General features: G+C 39.3%; 1 protein-coding gene and 1 long non-coding RNA gene across 2 annotated transcripts in view; both read right to left on the bottom strand.

Annotated features, from left to right (window-relative positions):
• The window catches only part of LOC132975527 (insulin-like growth factor-binding protein 1), a 362,521-nt gene that overhangs the window by 120,561 nt on the left and 214,830 nt on the right, over window positions 1–27,130 (bottom strand). The window lies entirely within an intron of this gene.
• The window catches only part of LOC132975519 (uncharacterized), a 44,507-nt gene that overhangs the window by 17,227 nt on the left and 150 nt on the right, over window positions 1–27,130 (bottom strand). Inside the window, exons 1-2 of the long non-coding RNA XR_009673279.1 lie at window positions 26,818–27,130; window positions 15,705–15,877 (exon numbers count right to left, since the gene is read on the bottom strand). The exon at window positions 26,818–27,130 is cut by the window's right edge and continues 150 nt beyond it. This is a non-coding gene — a long non-coding RNA (uncharacterized LOC132975519). The remainder of the gene's footprint in view (window positions 1–15,704; window positions 15,878–26,817) is intronic.

Raw genomic sequence — 27,130 nt, 5'->3', positions numbered from 1 at the left:
CAACCCCCTGTACAGTTTGTGCCTATAAAACGTGAGCCAATCAGACCAATTCGATTTTTTTGCACCAGGCTGTAAACATGTTATTCCTGTTTTAAAAACAGGCATTTTAGAATGGGTGTGTATGTGACTGCTGGGGTCTCTGTAGCCAGCCTGAAGTGGACACTAATTGAACTGCAGGTTTTTTGCACTTCTGCATTGGCTTATTTTTTCATCAGCAGAGATTGCAGCTTGCCCAGATAATATGACCACAAGTAACTCTAAAAGCTGTATCCTTTTTGACAAAGCAGTGGTGATCAGTAATAGTAACAGAACAAGAGAAACAAGAAAATAGTGTTTGTGTGTGCTTGTGTGTGTGTTGAGAGATCTGGAGGGCCAAAGCTGACCCCAGGTCAGTCTGAGTTTGCACGCCTGACACGCTGTCACTGATACCCCCGCTGCGTCCGTCACTCAGCACATACACACATAGACCAGACAGTGACATACAAACACACTCTCACAGGTGAGCACCAGCATTACCAGCAGTCTGATCAGTATCTGACAGTAAGACACAAAAACTTTAATCAGAAATATATTTCAGACTCTGTAGATAAATCCTTATTATAATCCTTATTATACAGTTTGAGTTGGTTCATTTCTCTTCATGGGAAAGGTTTTTATCTCTTAATGAATCGTGAATAATACAACTTGTAAAAAAAAAAATCCTATTTAAAAACCAATGGAGAAGAGATGTACAAACAAAATATGCTTATATCAGCTGAATTAGTTCCATGTTAATGGCATAATGTCTCTGTTTGTTTCTTCTTTCCCTTAGCCAAAATGATAATCCCATTGATAAATGTATTGCATATATTCAGTGTTACACTATATTACAAGTTTAAGACAGTGCAGTGTTTTCCACTGTGTCATTTATAAAAGAAAAATGAGGAAGAGTAAATCAGAAAGGTACACTTTTATTCCCTGGATTGAAAGTGTAACAAAAAGAAATCAAAGATATCACAGACAGGATAACATGAAGCTAAGCGTGCTAGTTATTGTATTTACACACACAGATGCACAAACATTATGCAGATACACACCTTCACACACACAGGGATGGTATTTCTGTGTATGTTAGATATAATACAGAGATTGTGAGAGTGCCATCTTTGTGCTTTCCTGCTAGAGATTCATCCTTTAACTATCACACAGGCTCTGATATGTACCAGATACATATCCACTCACACACACACACACACACACACACACACACACACACACACACACACACACACACACACACACACACACACACACACACACACACAGACATACAGTCAGCCCCTTACTCAAACACAAGGCAATACCCCCCAAAACGACAAGTAACATTTCTTCATTTTAAATGTCTAAATTCAACCAGACCTTTACTTTATATTTAGTTGTGTTGTGCTCTGAAATGATCCCAAATGTTTCCAACTTTTGATCCTCAGAAATCTGTAAATACTGAAGTTATCAGTGTGTTCTGTGTGTTCGACCAATTTCGAGGGAAACAAAAAAAAACAGCTAAAAATAAGGAATGAAGATGGAAAATTATCCCAAACTTCATAACACTATACAACTACTTCTAATAATTTTGTTTAGAAACCCGAGACCACTGTGGACAGAAATTGTACACTGTGTGTTTAAGATATGGAGAGCTTAATAGTCTAGTGTTGTCTTTACACGTGCACAAAACTCCTGAGCTGCATGTGTGCAAATCTGACACCCTACACTAACATGAAAAATGTCATTTAGTCATAGCTGTTCCTCTGCAAAGTCACCCCTGTTTACCAGCCAATTACTTACTCCTGCTCAGAGTGACTATTTAAGAATGCACTTTATTAGGCTAAGAAAATAACATAATTCATTTCAAAATGAGTTGGTTACATACCATTTATCCTTCTGCTTCAGTTGAAAGATGGTCACAGCATTATTCAGCTAACACAATTGTTTTTTTTAAATGTTTGCAAGCCTGTCATGTGAAAGTTTGTTTTCTTCTCCTGAGATGGTGACAGCATGACCCGCCCTACTTTGCCTCTGATTGGTTAGTCCTCATTGTCTCTTGGTTAGATTCAGGCATGAGGACTGATGGGGGGGGGGGGGGTTAGGGTTAATATCTGGGTAAGCCAATAAGAGGCAGAATAGGGATCTGAGTATGGCAAGCAGCGAGTGAGGAAATATATAAGAGGGGAAAAAATAAAAAAAGGTCAATTTAGGATTCTCAGTGTGAAATAGGAGGATTAGCGTGTGACTGTGTGATGATGCTCAATTGCATGCCTCTTAAGTTCAAGTAAGTGACACTTGGCAGCTCTGCTTAAGATGACCTTCCTGGAAAACACTTATTAACTGAAAAGTTCAAAAATGAGATGAGGACCTTCAGGATTACATCAGTAAGAGCTAAGGCTGACCAAAACCACAACTGAGTAACGAGCCAGCTACAGGGAGTAAAATAGTTCTTTATTAGAATTTGTCCTGTGGCATGGAATCTTCAGACCTTGCTTCATGTACACCACACTAACCCTGAGCCTTCGTCTAATGAGCCCCTATGGTCTGCAGATCAATAAGGTGTTAAGTGGCCCCTTTAAAAATAACATGGTAGTGTTAAGTTGGTCTGTCAGGCGTATAGTCCAAAAGCTGGGCCGCAGCACTTCAACTTAAGAGCTGCCATCTTGTTAACATGGATTTACTCATCAGCAGGTTCAGATTGACGAAGGGCCTCTCACAAGCTTACAAACAAGACTGGACAGCAAGCAAACACACAACACACAAAAGCAAACAGCACGTAAGCAAAAAATCAGCAAATTTCCATACAAAATAACTTTTTTGGCTTGTGTTTGACTTTTTGACACAAAAAGCTGAGCCCTGATCTATGAACAAGGATTAAACCACAAATCACTTATTGAAGTTGATTGCAATGATGTAATGATTTTGCATGCTCCCTAAAAAAAAGAGAGGTAGTGATAGTAAAAACATTCAAGACAAATTTGTAAACCAAAACTAAAAATTATTAAATATAAAATATACAGAAATGCCTTCCCTACTTTTACCACAAGCAACTCCATCTTTCCAAAGCGTCGCATTCAGCCTTCCTCCCACCCACAGCCTAGCAACACACACATACACACACAACCTAACTTTGAGGGCGAGCTAGTGAATTCCTGAGGGCTATCGGGTTTCGGGTTGCCTTGGCGACTGAGCACGGAGGCAGATCCATTAATCATTGAGCGCAGTTCACTCCAGAGTGGAGGTCAGACTGATTGCCGTGGATAAGGTATCATCCCAAAACACAGTCACAGTCACACACACACACACACACACACACACACACACACACACACAAATCAAGGGCCAAGGGCCTTGATTTGAATGAAAAGAGATCATTCCACTCCTCTTTCCCAACTTTAGTTCCTCTTTTCAAACACAAACAGCATCCAGACACCTAGACAGACATGAGAATAGAAAATACAAACCCAATTTTTTCAAGTGATTTCTTCTTGCTTTCCCTTTCTTTGGCTCTCTCTCGTTCAGACACACACACACACACACACACACACACACACACACACACACCGTCAGACAAAACAATCTCTCCCTCCACTGTTGTCTGGGTGGTGTCATGTGACGTGGCTGCGTGGAGCCGAGTGGATTAAGAGATTGGAGCTCCACATTTATTTTTCAGGGACTCGGCTGAAACACTAGACCTGCACAGGTGTCTAGGAAAACTGAGAGAGGAAGGGAGAAAGACAGAGAGAGAGGTGAGGGGGTAGGCAGGGAAGGATGGGAAATAAAAAGAGGAGTAGAAAAAGACAGGGGAAGAGGTTACATTAAAAATCTGCATATTCATTTTTCATATCATCACATCCCTGCCCTGTTTTAGAACTAATTTTGAATGCTGCATTTACTACAGAGTATAATATACACCCAATTAGTAAAATGTAGACTATGATACTACATATAAGTGAAGGGATTGAAGAAACATGGAATCAGTGGAATCAGAATAAAATATCCCGCTAACATTACTCAAATGAAGCACAGTATGTTTATTTTTACACATCTGATACTTTACTTTCTGTCGTAGTAAAAGAGCTACAGATGTTTTATACATTTTTAGTATATCAGTAATGGCACCAGTTGAATGTGCATTCAACGTAGATATGTTAATATAATTATATGATATATGATATAAATATTATTAAACATGAAATAGAAGAGGACTCGATGCAGCTTCGATGGTTAAAGTTATGTAGATTCTTGTTTGAAAATGTGAATCTACTGAATCCAGACGACACAGTAGTGTACTACACCTGCTGTAGTACCATTGAGCAAGACAATAGACTCAATAAAGTTCACTTAATGTAGGGAAAGGTCTGAGTGTAGTTGTAGTTTAGATAACACATTAAAAAAGCTCACTGAGTGACAGAATACAATAATGCCTTTCTCATATCGTGCTCATGATTGCAGACTAAATACAAGCCTTTTTTGACTTTTTTCTTAGTATGGAAATTTTAACCCATTATTTAAACGTTTAGCAATCCCCGTTTCCATTTTTAATGAGGATTAAGTTCAAAGCCAATTCAAAGTTTAATATGGCCAGATATTAAAAGGTGCTGTATGTCTTAAAGGGCTGTTCTGAAAATAAAACGGTATTGAGCAATATTTGTAGGATACACAAATTACTTGCACAACATTTGAAATATGAAGCAATTGTGTTCAAATTTATGAAATATACATAAATAAGGTCATGAATCCCCAGTACATTCATAAATACATACAGATGCAAGTACACCAATACTTAAATGTGTAATATACAGTTCATACAGGTTACCATGGCCAAAAACAACTGAATATAATGTAGATTACAATTGTTCATTTCTAAGAGCAGGAAAACTTGTAAGCTGATGTAAACAGACAAGTTTTAAGTTTATTTTTCAGTGATTCAGGTGAGCGTACATTTTGATTGGACAACAATCCCAAAGAAGAGGAGCTTCTCTAGTAGCATCAACATAGAGGATGTCTTAAAACTGGAACAGTGCAGTGAGCTGGATTGTTCAAAGCTATAAGGACCTACAGTTAGATAGCCTACAAAGTGAGTCAGAAGTTTGAAGTAGACCTATAACTCCCATGTGACTTGGCCATGTTGGGGAATTGAGAAGAGTTTGAAGAAAGGATCAAGTCACCGGTCTAAAATGGGTTGGGGTCCTGACGCATCAAAAAATATTGCAGCCAAAAATGGCAGGTCAAAGACATTTTATGCTCCTCATTTCTTTCCTTTGACATTACACTTTGGCACACCACAAAGACTATTGATCACCAGCTAACTCTTGACATGCACAGTTAGTTCTCATAATATGCTTGTAATCCAAATAAAAAATGTGTTGTTCAAAGAAGAAACTAGAAGAAAAAGGTTGAAGGGAAAAATAGATTTTAAAAAATCATTGATTTGCTCAAAAAAAAGGAAATATGAACTTTCTATGCAACATGTAAGTGCTCAAACACATATACACAAAGACGTGTGTATCAATCTCTAATTCAGTTTTTCCAACAAGATTTACAGCATCCTGGGAAACCCGATGTAGACGGGCCACAAATCGACGTGACAATGAAATAGAGTGAAACACACACAAAAAAGACACACATGCAAGTGCACACACCAAATCTGAGCACATTTGTATCACACACAGAAACACAGCCTGGACTCATGTGAGCACACGCACACATACAAACTCAGGCACGAGCACATGCACACATGAAATATAGGTACAGCCACTGCACCGCTGAACAGGCTCCCAAAGGTGCCCACTAAATTTACTGGCTCCTCCAGCCACTTCAAACGCTCTCCATAACTTAGAGCCAGACAATTTTATTGTTTCATGGAAGAAAGGACGGCGAAAAAAAAAAAAAGGAGCAAAGGGAGTGAAAGATAGATGTACAGGGAAAAAATTAAATCCTCCTATGTCTCAGACAATTTAAATTCCTCTAGTTGTGAGGCATGCGCACACACACCTACACACTTCAAGTGCGAGCACAGAGCTGAATGAACACACACATACGCACACACACACACACACACACACACACACACACACACACACACACACACAGTCACAATAAAATGTTCAGTTCATCTTTGCTCTCTTGTGGATAAAAACTTAAACTCTGATTAAACTCAGAGTTTTAGTTCCTTCTCTAAAATCTAAAAGCTAAAGACTTAGGTTAATGTACCAACTGAAGGACCATTAAGAACTTTTTTTCCTACATTTGTATCTCCCTATGTGTGTCTGCGTGAAGTGAACCATCCTGTGAGTTGCTATTTGTGAAGCTAGTTAAAGCTAATGATGTAGACGCTCCTCTACTCCAGGTTATGGGGCAGTGAGCTGGTAGCAAAACTTGTTAAAGTCTATTTCAATAGTAACAACAAAGTAACGAATGTGTGATTTTTATTATTTTCACCATGAAATAGCTTTATTGTGTAAATGATTTTAACTTTTTTTTCCGAGAAGAGTGCTTTGTTTCTTTGTCCTTAAAGGAAGACTCTTCTTCTGACAATGGACTGAGGATTAGAAAAGGGAATCTGTGGTTGTGTAACAATACAACTTTGGGAAAAGAAGATTGATTTTACAAATTTGTACATTGAGTGCTTTTATTTCAGCCTTATCTGTCTTTAATTAAAACTAGATTTTGATTCAGTTTATTTCAGTGTAACAAACACGTGACCTGGATGAGAAGACGTGTTGTTTGTGTCTGGTTTAATGTATGTTCACATGTCTGTGCCAAGATGTGGACACAGTCACACAAACACACACACAGAGACACACACAGTGACGGGTTAGTTGAGACTTTGTATTGTGCAAACTAAGCTTCCTGGCAGGTGGTCCTCCAAATGTTATCTTATTGACCTCTGTCCTCGCTTGCACACATACACAGAAACACACACACACACACACACACACACGAACGCACACACACGCACAGCACCCAATTGAGAAAGTGAGCAGAGGGGATCATGATGTGATGAGGAGGCCTCTTACAGTAAGACAAGGATTTACTTGACTAAATCAACCTGAAGGTGAACAAACACACTAACACACAAAATGCATACACAAACTCACCTTTACAATAGAACTTATAATTTTGTTCTCTAGGCCAACTCCAATGCATCGCTGCCTTTTTTTTTAGAATACTTGAGAGAAGATACAAAAAAAATGTATGTTTATATATGTGTGTGTGTTGTGTGTGTGTGTTGTGTGTGTGTTGTGTGTGTGTGTGTGTGTGCATGCGCATGCGCATGCTCATGTCAAAGTGGCTACAATGCCAACTTATACAAGTCAGACCATCTGCAATTTGTGATGGTTAAGGTGAAGCATACAGTTGTTTCAACCATCAGTAACCCACAGATAGTCTGGCCATCTTTGCATTTGTCTGCATTTTCATCCGTGCGTGTGTTTTGTAGGATGTGTTGTTGTGTGCACGTTACAGCCCACCTAGTCAGACAACCCAGATGGGATGAGGGATCATATTCTTGATTACAAATGACAGAGGGAGAGCTGAATTCTTCTCTGTGTGTGTGTGTGTGTGTGTGTGTGTGTGTGTGTGTGTGTGTGTGTGTGTGTGTGCGCGCGTGTGCGTGTGCGCGTGTGTGTGTGCGTGCGTGTGTGCATGTATGTGTGTGTGTGCGTGCGTGCGTGTGTGAATAAGCACTACCCACACTCCCATATGTTGATTTTGTACCTGCTCACACACTTCAAGAGTTAGGTGGGGCTTGGCTCTCATTTCCTGAACAAGTTGATAAATTCCAGATATCCGACCCACCTAGCACACACGCGCCGCTCTGCTCTGCTCTGCTCTGCTCTGCGTGGATGGAAAGACAAAAGGACGTGCGTTCTTATTCCACGTAATTAACCTTTAATTAAGCAGGCAGAGGCAGAGGTGAGGCGGCAAAGAGCCACATAGGAACAATATGCTGTCTGTTCATTTAGTGGAGTGTCTGAGTCACTGCCTGATGTCTGATAGATACATCTGGCTTGGACTGGTTCATAACATTTTAGAATTAAAGAACTATTAATCCCTTGGAGGCATCTTTCACCTGAAATCCCTGAGAGTCATGAGTATCAGAAGTCAGAACAGTTTGCTACAGCTCACATTATCTGAAATAAATTACATAATCATCCCTTTTTTCTCATAAGGTAAATAAGATTGATTTTTCTTAGCAACCGAGATCCTGAAAACACTATTTAGGAGTAAAAATAGACAGGAAGAATCAATGGGAGATTATTTTTAGTCCCCTAAAAATGTTGTTTCATCACTTATAATGGTCGGTTATACATCTAACACATGCCCAAATGCCAGATTATCACTGTGTATACTTTTGATCACTCTCAGACTTTTTCTTCCAGTACATCATCAGGTCAAAGGCGTTTGCTCTAGTTTGTATTCTGATGTTATGGGCAGATTTACATCAAATATTCTAACCCCAAGCATGCTTGTAGAGCATGATCCCCTTTTCCATCCCGGTCACTCTGTGACTTTTCCTTTTGTTCACTTCACAATTGTTTTTCTCATAATCTTTAAATGTTTATAACACCTGTTGCACTTCTTAAAGATCCAACCTCAAAGCAAATTTGACGTATGTTTGCCTATCTTGCTGATACAGGTCAGACCCTGACACAATAAAAAATATTTAATTCTATCCAGCTCAAATTTTCATATCCTGATGTATACTAAATATAGAAGCCTTTACTGCTTGCTGACAGAAATGTTAATTGAAGTCATTTTCTATAACGTCCATGTTATAAACACTTTTTTTTCCTGCACTCCAGCAACCATTAGACTCAACTTTCTCTTGTCATTTTCACGTGGAAGCTAATCGACTTTTTTTTCTTAATTTGGTGGCCTTTTCATTAACAGTGTTTGTTAGATTTGTTTGGTTTATTCACGATAGTTGATGAATTCATATTTTTATTTCAAAAGATTAAAAACGGTAAGTCATTAATCAATCAAGAAAATAAACTATTAAATACTTGTATAATTGGTGACCCAAGGCAGGCTATTTAGATATGACCAGGATAAAGTTATAAATAAGGACTGACTATTAATGAAGAATAATTGTGGAAAAAAAATGAAGACAGAATTTTGGTATATTTGCATGATTGATGCCTTTGAATATCCTCTGCTTATATTCACCTCAAAAGTCCCTAGTGCACTGCTAACCACCTTCATACTTTCAAATCCTTACACAATAATGGTCTTGTTGAATCGATATCTTTACAGGCCAGCTGGCCCCAAAATGGAAAAAATATAAAGTTAGGTCAAATCAAATTCTTTGGCTTCATGTATCAAAAACAAAATTTGATGCGCTGTCACTCTGAACTGACTTTATTTATGTCTTGCTATAAAGACTCTGTCCATGTGTAATCTATTTCTGAGACAGTAGCTTACAAATCAAATGAAGTGTACTGCCGCAGACACCTCACATACTTTCTTTGTATTTGTTTGTTCAGTCTATCAGAAATAACCTCGTCTCTGATCTGAAAGCTTTAAGGGCTGAAACGTGACTTTTTATGGCAGGTATCATGGAGCAGAGATTTGCTTCTTTCCTGTCAGATATATCTTTGCCCTGGGCTGCCCTGCAGGCCGCTGCGCACACTCCTCTGACTATTTATGGCAGCCGTTAACTCCCAGCGCTCTGGTAAAGAGCTTCAGCAGCAGGTGAAGCCAGAGATGTAGCGGCGAAACCAGAATCCCAGACCTGATCCAACATTACAACACATAAACTAACAGGGATGAAAAATAGCACGGCACAGTCTCGCCAGGGTTAAAGATTAAAACGTGTGTGTTTGTGTGCGTCTTGTGTGATAGCAGATTGATTCCAGACTAGTGGTTTTTGTAGATTTTGGAAAGGGAATATGCCCCGCCCTGCTTTCACTGTAAGGCTGCTTTTGCAGAGTCTCCATCCATTCAAGTGATGGATGTCACCCATGATACTCACAAACACACTGCAAACTACAATGTTAGAAGAAAAGAAGAGAATACAAAAGAAAACCAGACAAAGGAAGAATAGAAAAGAGATCTCAACGCTTCACAACACATTATCATTAATATTGCTCAGTCCACTACTTCTCAGCTGCTCTGTTCTACTTTTTTCTTTTCTTTGTGTTTTTTTTTTCTCTTCCTCATTCCAACACAGGGATCCATCCTTCAGGCCACAGACCATTTCAAAACAGCCTTTATTGTAAAGCACAGTTTCCTTTGATTACAGGAAGGTCTCACTTTACCCCACCACTCTACAGCTGAGTATATCCCGTTCCCTTCTGTTCAGTGCGTGTGTGCGTGAGTGCATCTGTGTGCGAATATTCATGTGTATCCCGATATGTAAACTTTGGTTCTACGTGCATTTTGTTTGTGTTTCTGATTGAGACAGATTTTCTTGCCTGAGCCGAGGCTGAATTAGTAGAAAATATTTCCTTTCATTTCACTGAGAAACCTTAAAGCGGTATTTACGTTGCACTTTAAGAGAATGTATCATGTTTGATGCATTTGTTTGTATTTCTATGAGACAAACATTCAAAATTACTTTCCAAAGAATCTGTACATATGAGGAGTCCGCCTCAAGTCCTTTTGTCTCTCATAGGACATGTTGGTTTCATTCTAAGCTGAAAATAATAACAGCTGGAACATGTATCTAAAAATGCTGAAGGAGCATTGTTTTATAAGTGTGCACTTTTTCATATAAGCATCTGTTTTATAGGTTAGCATGCATGCTAGTTTAGCTGTGACACTGTGGGGAGCGCAGCATGTATCTATCAGAAGAGTCTGACATACCTTTTATATGCATGTCCAAAGACATATCACAACCACGTTTGGAAAGCCTAATTCAAACACCGAGAATAGAGTTACGTAGTGTTTAATAAATTGAACCTGACTGGCCAATAAAACCCTGCCGTCTGCTTCAGAGGGGGCATCCAGGGGTCAAGGGCGCAGCCGCCTGATCCAGACAGACAGCCTCGATTCTGTGTTTTCCGCAAAACACAAACGGGTGAAATTCATACTTCAGCAATGTCAACTTCCCTCTGCAGCGCTGTCACTTACAGCATGGGCCGAGAGAGAACGAGAGGATATATCCTGTATCATTTCCTGTTCTTCCTAGCTGTGTCTTTCTGACCTTGTTCATGATACACCTCTGCGCTTCTCAGTATCCTCCTCCCTGGCGCTACTTTACCTGATTCTGTCTCCCTGTCTGCCTGTCTTACTCACTGATGCTCCCTTTTTTTTCTATCTGTCTGCCTGTCTTCCTCTCTCAGCTCTACTTGTCCCCTCCACCATCTCCTACATTAAACCCTTGTCCTGCAGCTGGCAGCAGAGAGGGGCACATCGCAGATTTGCCGAGGCGGGTACACACGCTCCCCCTTCTCTCTCTGGGCGAGCAGCCAGATGCCGCCGCTCCCTCTACACCCATTTTTGACCACACGGTCAAGAGGGAGTGTTTTCTGTTGCTCTTGGCCTGCGCTTTCAAAAAGTCTTTCCTTCACCGTGTCTGTCTGTGCCGCACGTCTGACGAAAAACTCAGAGCCCTTTTTTTCCAACCAGAAGTGCGAGTTCTGGCATCGTGCACAGCCCCCGTCCCCTCCACGCACACACAGAACCCCTTCTCTCAAACACCAAATATTTCACGTTCAAGGCAGGCCAGAGATGAGAAAAAAAGTGATAGAGTATATTTATGAAAACAAACTGGACGAGAGCAGTTAAGATTGCAGATATACGCCAACAGGGAAGGTGAGAGGCAGGTAATTGTAAACGTTCATTACATTAGCATCGACTGCCGGCCCTCTGATGTGTGTTCCCGGGTTTCTTAAAAGCTCTCCTCTGACCAAAGTCTCCCTTCTTCTAATTCCACACAGAGCGCTGGGAATTTATTCAATTACCTAAAATGATCACATAAGAAAAAGGGCTTTAGATTCTGCTGAGTTGCAAGGGATAAGCTTTCACAGCTATCTCCAGAATCACTTTAATTCACCCAGTGTGAATAAAAGTGTGAATTAGGTGTGTGTTTTCAAACGTCAGAGTGCCTCAGAGCACTTTTTTTTTTTGCTGAGTCCATTAAAATCACCCACATCCCTCACTTTGTACAGAGTGATCCAGTGTGCATATACGAATGATTCATCTATGATTGATGTGTTTGGTATTACCTCTAGATCTTACTATATCAGCTTTTGGTTTTTCTAGTTACACTATAAAATAATAAATTATAAAGATTAGAGAATAATACAACACATTGTAGGCAAACATTATTTAATTTAACATTATTTATATCCATCATGCTCTTTTACTTTTATTGTCAGTCAAAGACACATTTATAAATTCTGGAAATAATTGCTTATTGAACAAATACATAAAAGCTGCTTGTTTGTGTTGTTGGGCAGGGAAGAATCATTTTCAACCTTTTTCCCACGAGTTCATTTGCAAAAACAGACAAATGAGAGTTTTGATCAGCACATTAAATAGAGCTGTTGTCTGATCCAAAATCTGTTCCGGTGCAACGACACAATACAGCCAATGGAGAACTGGGACAAAGTCACATAACTTCAGTCTGAGTTTTATTACCTGAAATAAACAATAAATTGATACGCGTTATCTGCTTTTGAAAATGAGCTCTTCTCTACACAAAATATACATTCACAAAACAGAAGAACTGCTTTGATTGATTGAAATACTTTGTACTGGTCAGTCATAGAACTAAGGGCTACATTTTTTGTTGAGAGCTGCAAAAAAAAACAAAATTTTCACATTTTTTTATGACAATTATTTGATTACCTGGTAAATTGTGTTGAATTTGAAACAATTAGAAAAATCCAGATTTTCAGCCCAAACAACATCTCAAAGTATATCTGACCGATCTTCCAAACCTAATCATGTTTATTGTTCTGTCCCATATTGCGACGCAAAGAAGCCAAATTATTTTTTTTAGGTGATAGAACAAGAGAATGTTTGCTTGACAACTAACTTCAATACATCTGCTCAGAGTGTGTTTAAACAATGCTTTACCACTTCATAATTTGACTGCAGGGATTAAGATTAATCTATCTGACATGTTCCCTTTTCATCTCATTATCAACCAAGACAAATGCTTTATAGTCAAAATCCTGTGAATTTTTTTACTGGCATACAAATAAGTTAAACTATTCTTTAAAAAAACAAAATAATTGAAGAAACAGATAGTGTGAGGCATCATAGAATGTAAAACACACATCGTCCCTCTTCTTCTTACAAATACAGATGTGAGCAGTAAGGCTCCGTCTAAACTGAAGTTAAAGAGTATCCTTTCACCTTTACAAGACTCTGCCTAACCATGGAAACACCACCCAAACAGCTAAACACACATTTTAAACTCCAGGTATACACTCACACACACACACACACACACACACACACACACACACACACACATACACACACACACACACACACACACACACACACACGAGGGGCAGTGTGTTAATGAGAGTGTACTCTCCTTCTGTTTCGCCCCATCAGGGAATATAAAGTTTAACAGGCGTTTTGCTATCAGTGACCCTGAGGAGGAAACAGGCTCACCAGCTAGGAAGAACGCTAATTACCCCAAACGGTGTCTGTGCCTTTGTGTGTTAGTGTGCAAAGTGTGCATGGATGCATCAGTGTGTATGTTAAAGAAAAGGTTGAAGTTGTGAACTAGTAGGTGGGTTGGGTTTGCAGGCTAATTTATGTCAGCACTATAGCGAGCTCCTAGATTTATTGATGGTAAGGCAATATGGGGAGATCTGCTTCTTCAAAAACACTGCAGCTCCACATACACACACACACACACACACACACACACACACACACACACACACACACACACACACACACACACACACACACAACTTAATGCCTCCACCTCCCACCTCCCGCCTTCTATTATACAACACTTCTGTCTTCCACACTGAGCCTGACTGTAACTGTAGAGGCTGTTCTGCTGCTGTGGTGACGCAAAGGACGTATGGTCCCCAAAGTAACCATTAGAAGAATTGTGGGAATGGATTCTCCACACACACACACACACACACACACACACACACACACACACACACACACACACACACACTTGCACTGTACGTGGCCCATATCCCTCCTTAATCCATCCCTATAAATTGACAGAATTCTTTAAATTTGTAGAGGGATTAGAGGAAAAATTGTCCTTTGGAGGGAAAGTAAATTCCCCATGTGAGACGGGACAATAATTTGCAAATGGGACAAATGGGAGTATCAAGACAAGGAAGGAAATGAACTGTAAATTTTTGGAAGCAGTGTCTCTTTCTATGCATTCAAACCCCCAAGACTCTAGGTTGCACTGTCTCTGTTAAAAAGTTATACCGTTACTCATGTGTTGAGAACAGTATGTTAGAGTTTGGGAAGCCTAAAGCTCCTCTGTTGCATGACACAGATACTCAAATATTATAGTTTTTCATATTTTATAAAGACTTGGAGGGGTTTCCATCTAGGAGGGACTATTTATATATTAGACAGATTTAAAATAAGGATTCTCTGCATGTATCTGAACTGTCCTGTACACGTCTGACCTTTAACAGTAAACGTGCCTAAAACTCATATATATGTACTCCCATTCGCCTAAGGTTTTGTCCTATGGTTGCATGTACTTCTAGTGTCTTAAAACTTGAGAAAAAGGCGAAGAAAACTTCAAAGTCTTGCTGCAGTATACGTTGAGTATTTTTATATGCAGGCCTGCATTCTCTCCCAGCCGGGGATGTTTCAAAGGAGCTGAAGGCTAATAAAAGCCATGTCAGGGTTATTATGTATATCCTATCTGCTATCTTCACTGACCCCCCCAACCATATGTGTATAATTGTGTGTGTGTGTGTGTGTGTGTGTGTGTGTGTGTGTGTGTGTGGTCATTAGGGCAGAGCTACAGTGGAATCCGTTTACTCTCAATAATTTTGCCGTTCAGTTTTTGTGAGCCTGAGAGGAGGAATGAACATCCTGACTTTATTGGCTATTAGAGTGCTCTAGACGTGTGTGTATGTCTCTGTGTGTGTGTGTGTGTGTGTGTGTGTGTGTGTGTGTGTGTGTGTGTGTGTGTGTGTGTGTGTGTGTGTGTGTGTGTGTGTGTGTGAGAGAGTGAGTGAGTGAGTGTGTATGTCCGGAGAGCCAGTTTGTTTGGCTAAGTGAGGCAATTTTGGTCTTTAAGTATCTCATGTCACTTCCCCTCAAAAAGGGGCAACGAATACAAGTGCTCCATTCTCAGCAACACACAGAAACACACATATACGCATACATACGTGTGGACACATACACACCATCCACAAACACAAGTTTGACTGTGAGATTTGTTTTTGAATAAAGAATCCAAACAGTGGATTTATTTTTGAATACTCGCTCAAAACTAAACAATAAGGACAATATATGAAGTTTCATAGTAAGACTTGAGTGCTCTCGAGTTTAATTCTTTCTGTTTGAAGCCTAATTGTTTCCTTCCCTACAGTTGACTCACTCACTATTGTTTTACACACACACCCATATCCCTCAAAGCCCAAATTAAACAAATGACTAATGACTGATGTAATGAAATCAAAGAATTAAATCCCCTCTGGACGAACCTAAATCTTCCATAGATTCTGGTCAAAAGCAGCCTAATTCGTTTAAGTCGAGTAAGACGTTACCTGATTGGCTCTTCGGGGTGGTCCTCTGATTAACCCGAGCAGCCAGGAACCTGATGACTTTGATCTGTGATTGGTTAAGGTCACCCGATGAGGTCAACCAGAGTCTGCTGTGAAACCGAGCGGGCCAGTGATGAAGTATTTGATGAGCACGGTTCTAAAATGAGACGTGACACCTAATTTAATCAAAGAAGAAAAAACATGATGACCAAAGTAGAACTCCTATTGATTCAGATTGAACTCATCAACCAAAATCCATCCGTGACTCACAAAATCACTGGGTTAGACAGTCTGGACAGGTGGGTCTAGAATGGTTTTAAATTAGATTTTTAGCTGAAGTCAGTATTGTGATACAGATAAGTTTTTTAAAAGTAGACATTAAGTGCTTATGATATGGAAAATGAGTGAGCTTATTCATAAGCATGGGAATCAAACTGATTTCAGTGCCTCAAATCTTGTCCAACTGTTTGGTACAACAGCCCAAAAAAATCCTTTATACATCTTTTATTTTTTTACTTATTGTTACTTATTTAATGTATTCAAAATTAAATTCAAAGAATTAAGTTGGACATTAAAATTGTTTTACAAGATAAAAATAATCTTCTTATGTATCAATGATACCAAAAATCAATTTATGACATTAAGAGCTAAAACTAAACTGTGTCTCTAGTCTAGTAAATAAATCTGTGAGTGGTCTTTATAATTATTTGATCATTTGAGTCATTGGTCAAGTTATCAAGCACTCCCCCCCCCCCCCCCCCCCCCCCCCCTAGGATTTTCAACATTTCTGTTTTCTATGATTTAAATCTTACTTTAAAGTGTTTGGAATATTGACTTTGTACAACATCACTAAACAATGTCATATGGGATTGGAAGTTGCAATGGGACTTTTTACTCGATCCTGAAATTGTGTAATATTTTTTAATTGACCGTGATCAATTAAAGCTTACTTGTTAATAATAGAAACAATGGTTTGTTGGAGCCCTTACCATAAAACATAATAATTATCAGCCCTGTAAAATTACTTTGATGGATATCTGTCCTAAAGAAGCAGCACACACCTCTTTCTTTTCATGTCTTTATCGCCCTTGGTCCTTTCTTCTTTCATTTTTACCCTCACTGCTGTCTCTCTTTCTTGTCCCGCTCTAACATCTCTCTTTGTCTCCCCCGTGGCTTCAGAGGAAGATGAACTCTGAGCAGCTGTGTGCCGCTCACTGCCTGTCGTGAGTTATGGCTAGCTGCTGTCCTCTTGGCTTTTATTGATAATATTACGCTGGCTGATGTAAATATGACTCTGCAGCAACAACCCTGTCTGCCACTAAGCTCATGTGTGTGTGCGTGTGTGTAGGGTATGTGCGTGTGTGTGTGTGTAACTGGTGGTTGAGTTCAGGAAAAGATTCACTGTGTGCGTTTGATATTTACTTCCTGAACTCCATCCCATGATAGAAGCACAACGGCAGGGCTACGCGCAGTTTGCAGGAAACAGCGAGCAGAAATCCAACATGATAAACAGCTCTGAGCTTAGAGTTGGCTAAAAGAAGATCTTGCCCGTCGTGCATCTATATATTATTTGTCTGTCTGTCCCGGGTTGTGACTTCCTGCTGTGCTGTAAATAACATGTCTCTTCACGAGTTGGTGTGTCCATGTGGTGAACACAGAGAAACATGGCTGCATTTTACTGCCGCATCGGATTTTATAAAGATAAATGATTTTGTGTTATGTAATTTCTACACTTTTTTTCTGGATTTGTCTTATTAGAAAAATGTGAGACTTTAACAGTCATAACCATAAAGAAAAACATTAAAAAGAAAGAAACAAAGACAAAACACACACACACACACACACACCCACACACACACACACACACACCCCCACACACACTTTATTCAGCAGCTACATTGTTAGAGTTTTTTTTTCTTTTGGGGTGCCCTGACCTGAAGGTGTTAATTCTACATTAATGCCTTGTCTATTAGCTTGACTGAACTCCACGTCCGCACACAAACACCAATATGCACAAGAGAACATACACATACATATTCAGAAAAGCAAAACTCTGCAGCTGCTGTCCACCCACACATTACAACACACAAACACACTGTACCACATTCACTACATTCTGCCATTCCTCTGTTAGAGACAGGCAGGAAGCAAACGTGTCATTTATTGGGCTCTGTCTCCAGTCTGTGCCGATGATGAATATCTGCGATCTCCCCCATGCTGCTCCTTAATATTCACAGACAAAAGGCCTCTTATGAAATTATCCCGTCATTAGAAGACGGCTCTGATTAGATAGTGAGACTGGATTAGCCATCTGCTCGGCTTTTGAGCAGAGGAATGATACGATCAGGACTAATTGCCATGGATCCCAAATATGATATGCTGTATTTATTTTGAGTGGCTAGAATTCGCTGCATGGTGGAATTCTTTGTTATATTTACTTACTCTACAATAGGGCACTGTGATGTGTCGAAATAGTTTGTAGTCATCTTGCTAAACGTTTTTGAACTATTTTGAAATAATACCTTTCTCATCAAGACAGTACCAACAGAGAACAAGTCCCGTATTTAGAAATGACAAGGCATTAAGCTGAGGCTTTAGGGAACTGAACTGCTGCACCACCGATTGCTCCATTTTTGCTTTAAATGTTTTTTAGTCCATTTAACTGCAACAGTTTTCCAGTAACATTTAGAAATGCAAACTACCAATAACCACAGCAAAAGAACTCAGTGTTTATAGATATTAGCCCTTAAAGACGTATGATTATGAGATAGATACACCATTTTTTTTAAACTCTTATGACAAATATTGATCTTTTGAAACAGCTGCCTATGGGAAACTTTCATGTGTACTCAAAAGATAAAAATGTGAGATAACATTTGATTTGCCAAAAATACGCTTTCACCTCAAAAATGTTAAAGCTACAGCAACCGCTAACTGCAAACATTTCTTGTTCTTTTTCGTCCAAAGACAACACTACACATGAGTTACATTATCCAGCCTACACACTTGTTTTTCTTTGCCCCTTTAAAACTTCTTATTAAGAGAAAGATAAACAATGTAAAGAGAAACATTTAGCCTGATAACAAATATTAAGCTAACGAATCAGCCCGTTATCTTGAACCTCTTTATCCAACTTAACAATTTAGATGATAGCCCTCCACTTGTTTCCATTTGTCAAACGGTGTGCGAGAACGGAGATGTTTATGGACAGTGTGCTGGAGTCATGAGTTGCCACTGTGGAATGGACACATGCAGCAATTTATCACTTGTCTCTCAGCACATGTGTGGGTGGCCCGGCAGCGGGTATTATTGCAATTTGGGAGCAATTGACAGTAATCCTCTCTTTCTGCTTGTGTGAAGCTCATCATCCCCCTGCACACTGAGAGGCACGTCTTCTTAAGAGATGACCCCGAGAGCTCGTACAAAAAGCTCTATTGGTTGTAGATCAGACTGTATATCATTATCAGCTTGACGCCAACTTTTTGTTGGTGGTCCGGAGAGGACTTAGAGTGAACTCGAACACACTCTCTCAGGGAAACTCAGCACAAATGTATGTAGACACAGGGATAGCAGTTCCATGAAGGAATTATTTCATTTTACAGCCAAAATACTCGTGCTTATGCTTTTATAGACCCAAAAGCTAAAACATAACAGTGAACAGCAATGGAATTGCTTGCAACGCTCAGGACATTTAGTCAAAACACAACCATCTGCTGACTATCTCTTTGATTCAGTAGTGACTTTAAAGGAGACATGCTTTGCTGTTCCGTGGTGATTAAGAGAGCTGAGAGCTCTGGAGTTAAGCCTCTATTCCACAGTACGAATCACATTTACTGTTCAAGTCTTCTAAAATTCAGTGTTGTAATTATTTTATAGGTAAGTAGAGTTTGGTCACTGGAAGTTTTAGCCTGACAGCACATGACTTTGCCTCCAGAGAAGGACGTTTGTGCCCCACATGGTATTGGATTTAGGCTTTATTACACTCTGATAAAATGAGAGGAAGGTTTTGGTTTTGGTGAAATACTGAAGTTTTCATATCTCCTTTAAGTCAGTATTGACTTCTATTTCACCAAAACAATTATCTGACTATTATTCTGACTGGTGTTGTGGTCATCCATGGGGAGATATTGTGTGGACCAATGAAACTTTTGACAATGATTGTTTTCCAGTTGTGTTCTAAAGTTCTATATTGCAGCTGACCAAAGTTCACTCTGATACCATGCATGAGTCTTTAGAAAGATTTTTAAATTGAATTGATATGCTCATACATAAAAAGATGGAGCTAATAGATTGGATTTATAGGCTTGTGAACCTCATATACATTTAAAATAGATCATGAACAAAAATGTAATCTGGTTGATTTAGGGTCTCCCAAAAATGTTGTACATCTGAGTACTTTTCTATCTGATTTGTATAAAAGAGTTTATAAGGAATATGTTGAGTCACTGGCATAAACAACAACTTGTCTAGTGAAACTAAGCCTTAGTAAAGTGTAACGATGCATGTGTCCGTTCCTCAGCCGTAGCCCCATCCATTCTCTCACAGAGCTGTGGTTGCCATATGCTCAGATTGACTATAATTGTTAGCTTCCTGGAGCCAGTGTTCAGAGGTTTTCAGAGGTTTTCAGGCATTTAATATACCCTGCAAGCAGAGTTAAAAAGCAATCAGGAAATCTAATAAAAACAAACGAGTGATACTCCGGGACACACTCCTATTTACAAAGCAAACACTTGCCTTCATCTTCACAATATGTCATTTAATGCCAAATACTGTGCAGAGAACAGCGAAAAGTTTGATGGATGGGTTGGTTTAATGACTGAGAAGTCATTTAGACGATGAAAGGAGACACAATGTTAATGGGATTTCTTGGAGACCTCAGATGTGGGGTTTGCAGAGCTGGAATAACTTACATTTGGCATGTTAAAAAATTGTGAAAAAAAGATAAAAGTAAAAAATGCAGAAAAGGCAGTGACCATGGTATTTGTGCTCTTGATGCATGATGGATATCCCTTAGGGGCAATAAAGATCTCATTTAAGGACTGATCAGAGGATATTGTGGTGGTATTTTCTGTGATGACAGCATGAATCACTCCTCATTTAAATCTTCTCGTGTTGTTTAGAATCCATTATGAGCTGCTAGAGAGAATATGTATTTTGTGGGCACGTTTTACCCTTTGGTTTTGTTATTAGCCATGCTAGTGGCATGTTGGTCTATTGGTCAGTCCACCACTAATTTCCAGACTGAAATATTTCAACAACTTGATGTATTTCACTGAAATTTTGTTAACACTTATATAACCAACCATGACATTTTTAAGATTCTTAATTTTTCTCCATAATCGGAAAATATTGCTTTATTTAATATTCAGGTTTATTTTCAGATACCTACAGAACTGATACCTATCCTCAGCTGTACATTTTGTTAAGTTCTTTTAAAACATGTTAGCATACTAGCCTGCTAAACTTAGATGAACTATGTTAAAAACCAATCCTGCCGAACATAAGATTATAAGCAATATCATTGTGAGAGAGTTCCAATGCTAGCATCCAAATGACGAGTTACCAGCAGGTGTGGGGTGCAGCGTCAATAGAATCCTCAGTGATTACATAGGTTTATGATAATAAGGTCGCAACAAATATATATAGCTGTTGAAAATTGTAATTGTTTATGAATTAGTGTTATATATAATGATAAAGGCATGATGGCAAAGCATTGACAAAAGTTCTTAATATATGCTAACACATTGAGGCCAATGCCAAAAAGTAAAACTGGACACAGTAAAACAAACCATCAATCACATATTTAAACCTTATTTTCAATCGTATTCATGCCATAAAAAACACCATACAGACGTTAGGCTCTGATACAGTATCACTACAGCCACTGACTCTATCATGGAACTATTTACTGCCCATATGGCCGCTGACACGGGGTCAGGCCTGTGTTTCAAGTGAAACCACCAAGAGTTGTAAAAGGCCTGCATACAGGACTGGGTACAAATTCAAGCATTAGCACATTACTAATTACTGCCGGTCACTTTTAATAAATTCTTTCCTGACATATGAGTTCCAGCTCTGTAAAAAGTAAGAACGTTGCATAAGGGACACATTTTAAGCGATGCTGCAGACTTTTGCTATAAGTAGAAATCCTGAATGTATGTAAAGGAATACTGTAAGATCTATATGATTCACACAGGATACTGAGATCCCCTGGTTGGGTTTTAAGAGAATACTAAGTTTAGGAACTCACACATTCACTCGAATAAAAATCAAAAGCTGTCCATATGGGCCAAGTTTTCTAATTAACAAGCAGAACAGTGTAACGTTGCAGGGAGCTCTCTGTGGGTATTTTCACATGTTGTTGTTTTATGTCTTGTTTGCTTCCCTCACTGTTTCACTTTTCCAAACAAGTTCTGATCCAAGTTTGAGCCTTAAAGTCACACTAAAATAACATTGTGGTATCGTATAGGAGTCCTCTTTTTATTTGTTTTAGGGGTGGGGAAAACGTCTCCCTCGTGTTTCTGGCCAAAACAGGCATTCATTTGCTATTACAAATCTTACAAGACCAGATGCATTTGCTTATCGTGATCCTATTAAATGTCCCAGTCTTGTGCCTGCTTTAATGCCAAGTAGGCTGAGGTTTATCTGATCCTAGTGCATATGGGTCCCAGGGAGGTTTCTTAGTTACTTGTCATATTAAAATACTGTGAAGCAGGAGCAGATTAAGCGCTAGTAGGGTTTGCAATAAATTGTCAACATGCAGCTCTAGAAACTACATCTACTGCACAAATTGTATTAGTTTAAAGCTAGAAAACTTCTAGAAAAAAAGTCTACACTTCCCCGTGTGCAGCATTTGCAAAATTGTAGATGATAAGACATAATTGCACATAAGTGTGTTTGCGGACATTTAAAACAAGTCCAGAGCATTGGCATAAATCAGGGTATGTGTGAAGCTCATATACCTGCACGCTCGCTCACTGCAGCTTTGACGAGATACAGGTCTGGGGGGATTTCGCGATGAAGGTTAGCAACCGTGAAATATCTGAGGGTGCTGGAACCCTTCTCCTCTCCAAATTGTAGACGCATGCATGCTATAAGCTCTTAGTGGGAAACGCCTTGGCAGAGCATAAAGGGCTCAGTGTGCGGCTGAAATGACCATATGACTCCTGAAAATAAACAGGAATCAAATGGGGTGATTGATCGAATAAATTAACATCAGCAGCAGGCGGCACACACACACATACACACTCTCTCTCACTCTCTCTCTCTTTCACACGAACACACTTAAGCTCATCAGCTCCAATGACCAGCCTTGTAGAAAAGCAGACACTTGTTGCTATTTGCTCCTGTTCTCAGGGCAGCTGCAATTAAGGCGTAAAATTGCTCCACAGCAGTCTGGTTTGTTAAATATTTTTTCTGCTTGCTCGTGATAGATAGAACTGCACACATGAACATGCTGTGCTTGATTCATAATCCTCACTCCAGTTAATTGTTTAGATTGCAAATTTGTGGAAGGTAGATGTCCCGAGCAGATTTTTGCTTAAAACATCATACCTGCTAATTGCAGATTGAAATCAGTTCATATTTCCATCCAGGACATAATATCACCTCATCAGAAATTGTTTATGACTTTTAGAGTCAGTATATGAGAATTTGTAAATAGTACTTCATCAAAACGTTCCTGTATCACAGTATTTTTTACTTGTTTAATAAAAATGTTGACTCTTTATGTCTTCTATTTTTAACGACATAAAAGTTAAACTACTTGTACACTGTATGTTTTGATATAATTTAAAGTGATAACTGATAGAGAATAGAACATCTAAAACATCTGATACTGAGTATTTATGCAACAAATCAGCAGGATTTTTAAACTAAATTTAGAGGCTCTTTTTAAAAGACAACAACATGTTGCAATATTGAGTCAATAATATATAGAATAGTCTTTTCTGGCTGATTTAGTTCATTCTTGTGTGATCTTCATGAACGGTAAGTAATGCTTGTCTCATTGTTTCAGCTACCTGTGAAAATGCTGTTTTTCTTCAGGCCTTTAGATTTTGGAGTGGGCCTTAAATACAAAACTTTCAATCTGATGAACCTGCTGCCGGTAAGAGATTTCTGAAAATCAAGACAAGACCTCCACACATACACACACGCCCCTCTGTCCCGCCCCTCACTGCTGCTCGCCTGTGTGGTTTATTGAAATCTCTTCCTCGCTCTGCAGGATAGCCCCGGCCTCTAGGGTAACAAGATAGATGTAAACAACCAATTATTGGATAGGCCCTCATTCACATCCCTCTAACCAGTATAGACACACCGGTTCTGGCTTTAATAATTCCTTTGCATGTCTGTCTGAAAGAATGTTACTCATCAACCCCTTGTTGTGCCTGTCTCAGGTCACTGTGCGTAGAAAATAAAAGCCATGTCCCTTCAATCCCAACACATAGGCATTGCAACACACACCAAAACACACATCTTGCAGTAATCAGCTCAATTAGTGCAGGTCCTGGTGAAGAGCAGAGGGAGGTTGTGAAAATAAGAGGGTTGGCTATTAGGAGAAATGTGATCTTCATTCATCAGCGGCTCTAATAATGACTGTTTCCCTCTGATCAAACTGATGCGTGGAAACAAGCAGTTTACAAACACTGTCAAGGGCCAGACACAGGACACAGATCTACCCTGTAACTGCTCATACACACACACACACACACACACACACACACACACACACACACACACACACACACACACACACACACATGCACATACTTTATAGCTGGTTCCATAGAAGAGGGTTTGTATTTGTACAATTTAACTGACAATTCTTCTCTTGAGTTGGTTCTGATTCGTCTTCACATAAAAAAAAACAAAAAAACCATTTTTCCTGATTATACAACTTTTTTGTCAGATGCATTCTAGTAGAACAAGAGCAGGGGTCTGTTGAGAGATGTCAACAGGAGGAGGGTGATGGGAAGCTTTCCTCAGGAATGGAATATTTAAAGTGTTTTTCAACCAAAGAATCCCATTTAACACATTATTTTGTTTAATAGTTTTACTTGTTTAACTCAATCTGTCGGTTAGAAGTGATTATAACTAAAACTGGAAACCTTTTACAAACCAATGTGAGATTATAAATACATGTCAGACGAAAGCCAGCATACAGTCATTGCATGGGCATAAAGAGACCCCTCATGACCCCCATGCAGAGTCAAAACCCTATTTTTGCTACATCTGCCCCCATCATCCCCTAAATCAATCCTAATGACTAAGGACAGAGTCAGTTCTCAACAGATATGGCTAAACTGCAACTTTGCAAAAAAAATTAATTCAATTATCAACAAGGACAAAGTCATGCTTATGTGGTCTTAGCATTAGCATATTATATAATGAGACCCCTCATGGCCCCTATGTAGATCTAACATTGATATTCCAATTTATTTACTTTTAAATTACACGTTCAAGAATATTTTTAGTCCGTAAAATGTATGGACACGTTAGGCTATATGATGCTCTATATTAAGAGTCAAAACAGGACAGGACTGTGCTATAACCGCACAGTGAAACAGTGAGTGCACTGTGAGGGTTTGTGTGTGTGTGTGTGTGTGTGTGTGTGTGTTAGATGGGGGTAGCTGATAAGTTTTTATCTAACATCAGTTTTAAATGACTCGTCTGTCAAACTGTGTAGCTAAGAGGCGCTCTTACGTTCACTCATCGGCCTCGCGCCTCTGCGCACGAGCTTTCTTTGAAGCTGTCAAAGTCAACAAATTGAAAGAATGAAGTTATTTCATAGTTTATTTGCAACGTTATATTATTATTAATATATGACATCGTAATTATTTTTAACAGATCGGATTATTATGATTACTTATTAATATTTATGTTTTTTTCTTCTTTTTTTTACATGTTCTGTGTGATTCTGTGTGAGCAGTGTATGTAGCCTTACGCTTGCTCGAATTTTCTCACTATCAATTTCAGACGGGCCCCGCTCCCCTGACGATCAGCAGTCAGCCTAATGCCTTAATACTGTGTGAACTGTGCTTCAGGCCAAACCCAAGACAATTTATTAAACACAGGGAGAACACAACGCGAAACAGGGATCAGGCTCATCTTACAGGACTCCACATCTCTACTGATAAACTCACTTCATAAATACAGGAAATGGTACATTTCAAAATGCTTCACTTACAGGAATAGCCTCTTAGGCCAAACAGCGGTTTAAAATAAAATAATTTATTAATTAATTTTGATCAGCAAAAATAAGTGACACAACATCGATTTCTAAACCCCTAAGAGTCAGATTGGAGCTTTGCTGCAAATATAAAATGTGATGATAATAATGTAAAACGCTTGTCATTAGATGAAAGCAATAAGTTGAAGAGGAAAACGAATTACCACCAAAAAGACACTTTTTAATTCGTACATTTTTTGCAGGCTGCCTTTTTATTAGACAAGCGTCAGAAGTTCAATTTGTCTTTTAAGCTGAGTCTATCCTTTTTAGTGGTGCACAGGTAATATTACGTTATGAGATGAAAGCTGCTGAAACGTGTGTGTTTGGTGTGTGTGTGTGTGTGTGTGTGTGTGTGTGTGTGTGTGTGTGTGTGTGTGTGTGTGTGCGTGTGTGCGCGCGCGTGTGTGTGGAGGCAGCAGTGTGCAGTGATGTGATCCTGAGTGTCTATAATGAAGAGGTCCCATGGTGAGGCGATAGAAATCTAGCAACTGGTCAATCTTTGAGCCAACAGTCAATAACACAAGTGGGTGGGTGGGGGGGGGGGGGGGGGGGGGGGGGGGATCCCCGTGACATACGGTACAATTCACCTGACAACATCACGACAGCACATGGCTGTTTTTATGCTCAAAAGCTTGCCATTTTTCTCCAATCTTAAGGCAGTCTGCAAAAAAAATGTAAAGCTTTTTCAACGGGCAGATCATTTCTAAAGTTTGTTTTCAGCTTTGATTTTTCCGAATCATTATATTTCAATATTTACTTATGGCATTTCTATAAATCTTGTCTTCTAATCTGATCGGGATTTTAATCTCTGACATCCATCTTCCTTTGCTCTGTCACTAAAACGTGTCAGCCAGACGACCTAAACACAAACAGAAAGTTTAGTCTCACCGGTGCGCTGCAGGTTTTGATTCCGCTTTTTCTTCTCCTCTACACGGCAGCCTCTCCTCCTCCTCCTCCTCCTCATCCTCCTCCTCCTCCTCCTCTGCTCTCCGTCCAACAAACTCCGCAGCTCTCACGAGCGCTTCAGACCGTCAGCACACCTTAACAATGTTTGTCATTCTGTGCTCTCGTGCCGTCATCACCTCACACTTCATTTGGCCTACCAAGTTCCATCTTTTTCTCTATCACATTCATCAAATAACATCGAATAGCCTATATTCTAGAGGAATTTGTTTATTTCATACAAGCATTACATTTAAAA

This window comes from Labrus mixtus, chromosome 6 (assembly GCF_963584025.1).
Source record: "Labrus mixtus chromosome 6, fLabMix1.1, whole genome shotgun sequence".
Taxonomy (NCBI): domain Eukaryota; kingdom Metazoa; phylum Chordata; class Actinopteri; order Labriformes; family Labridae; genus Labrus; species Labrus mixtus.
The sequence above is the reverse complement of the archived record's forward strand: the minus strand, read 5'-3'. Positions and strand labels throughout refer to the sequence as shown.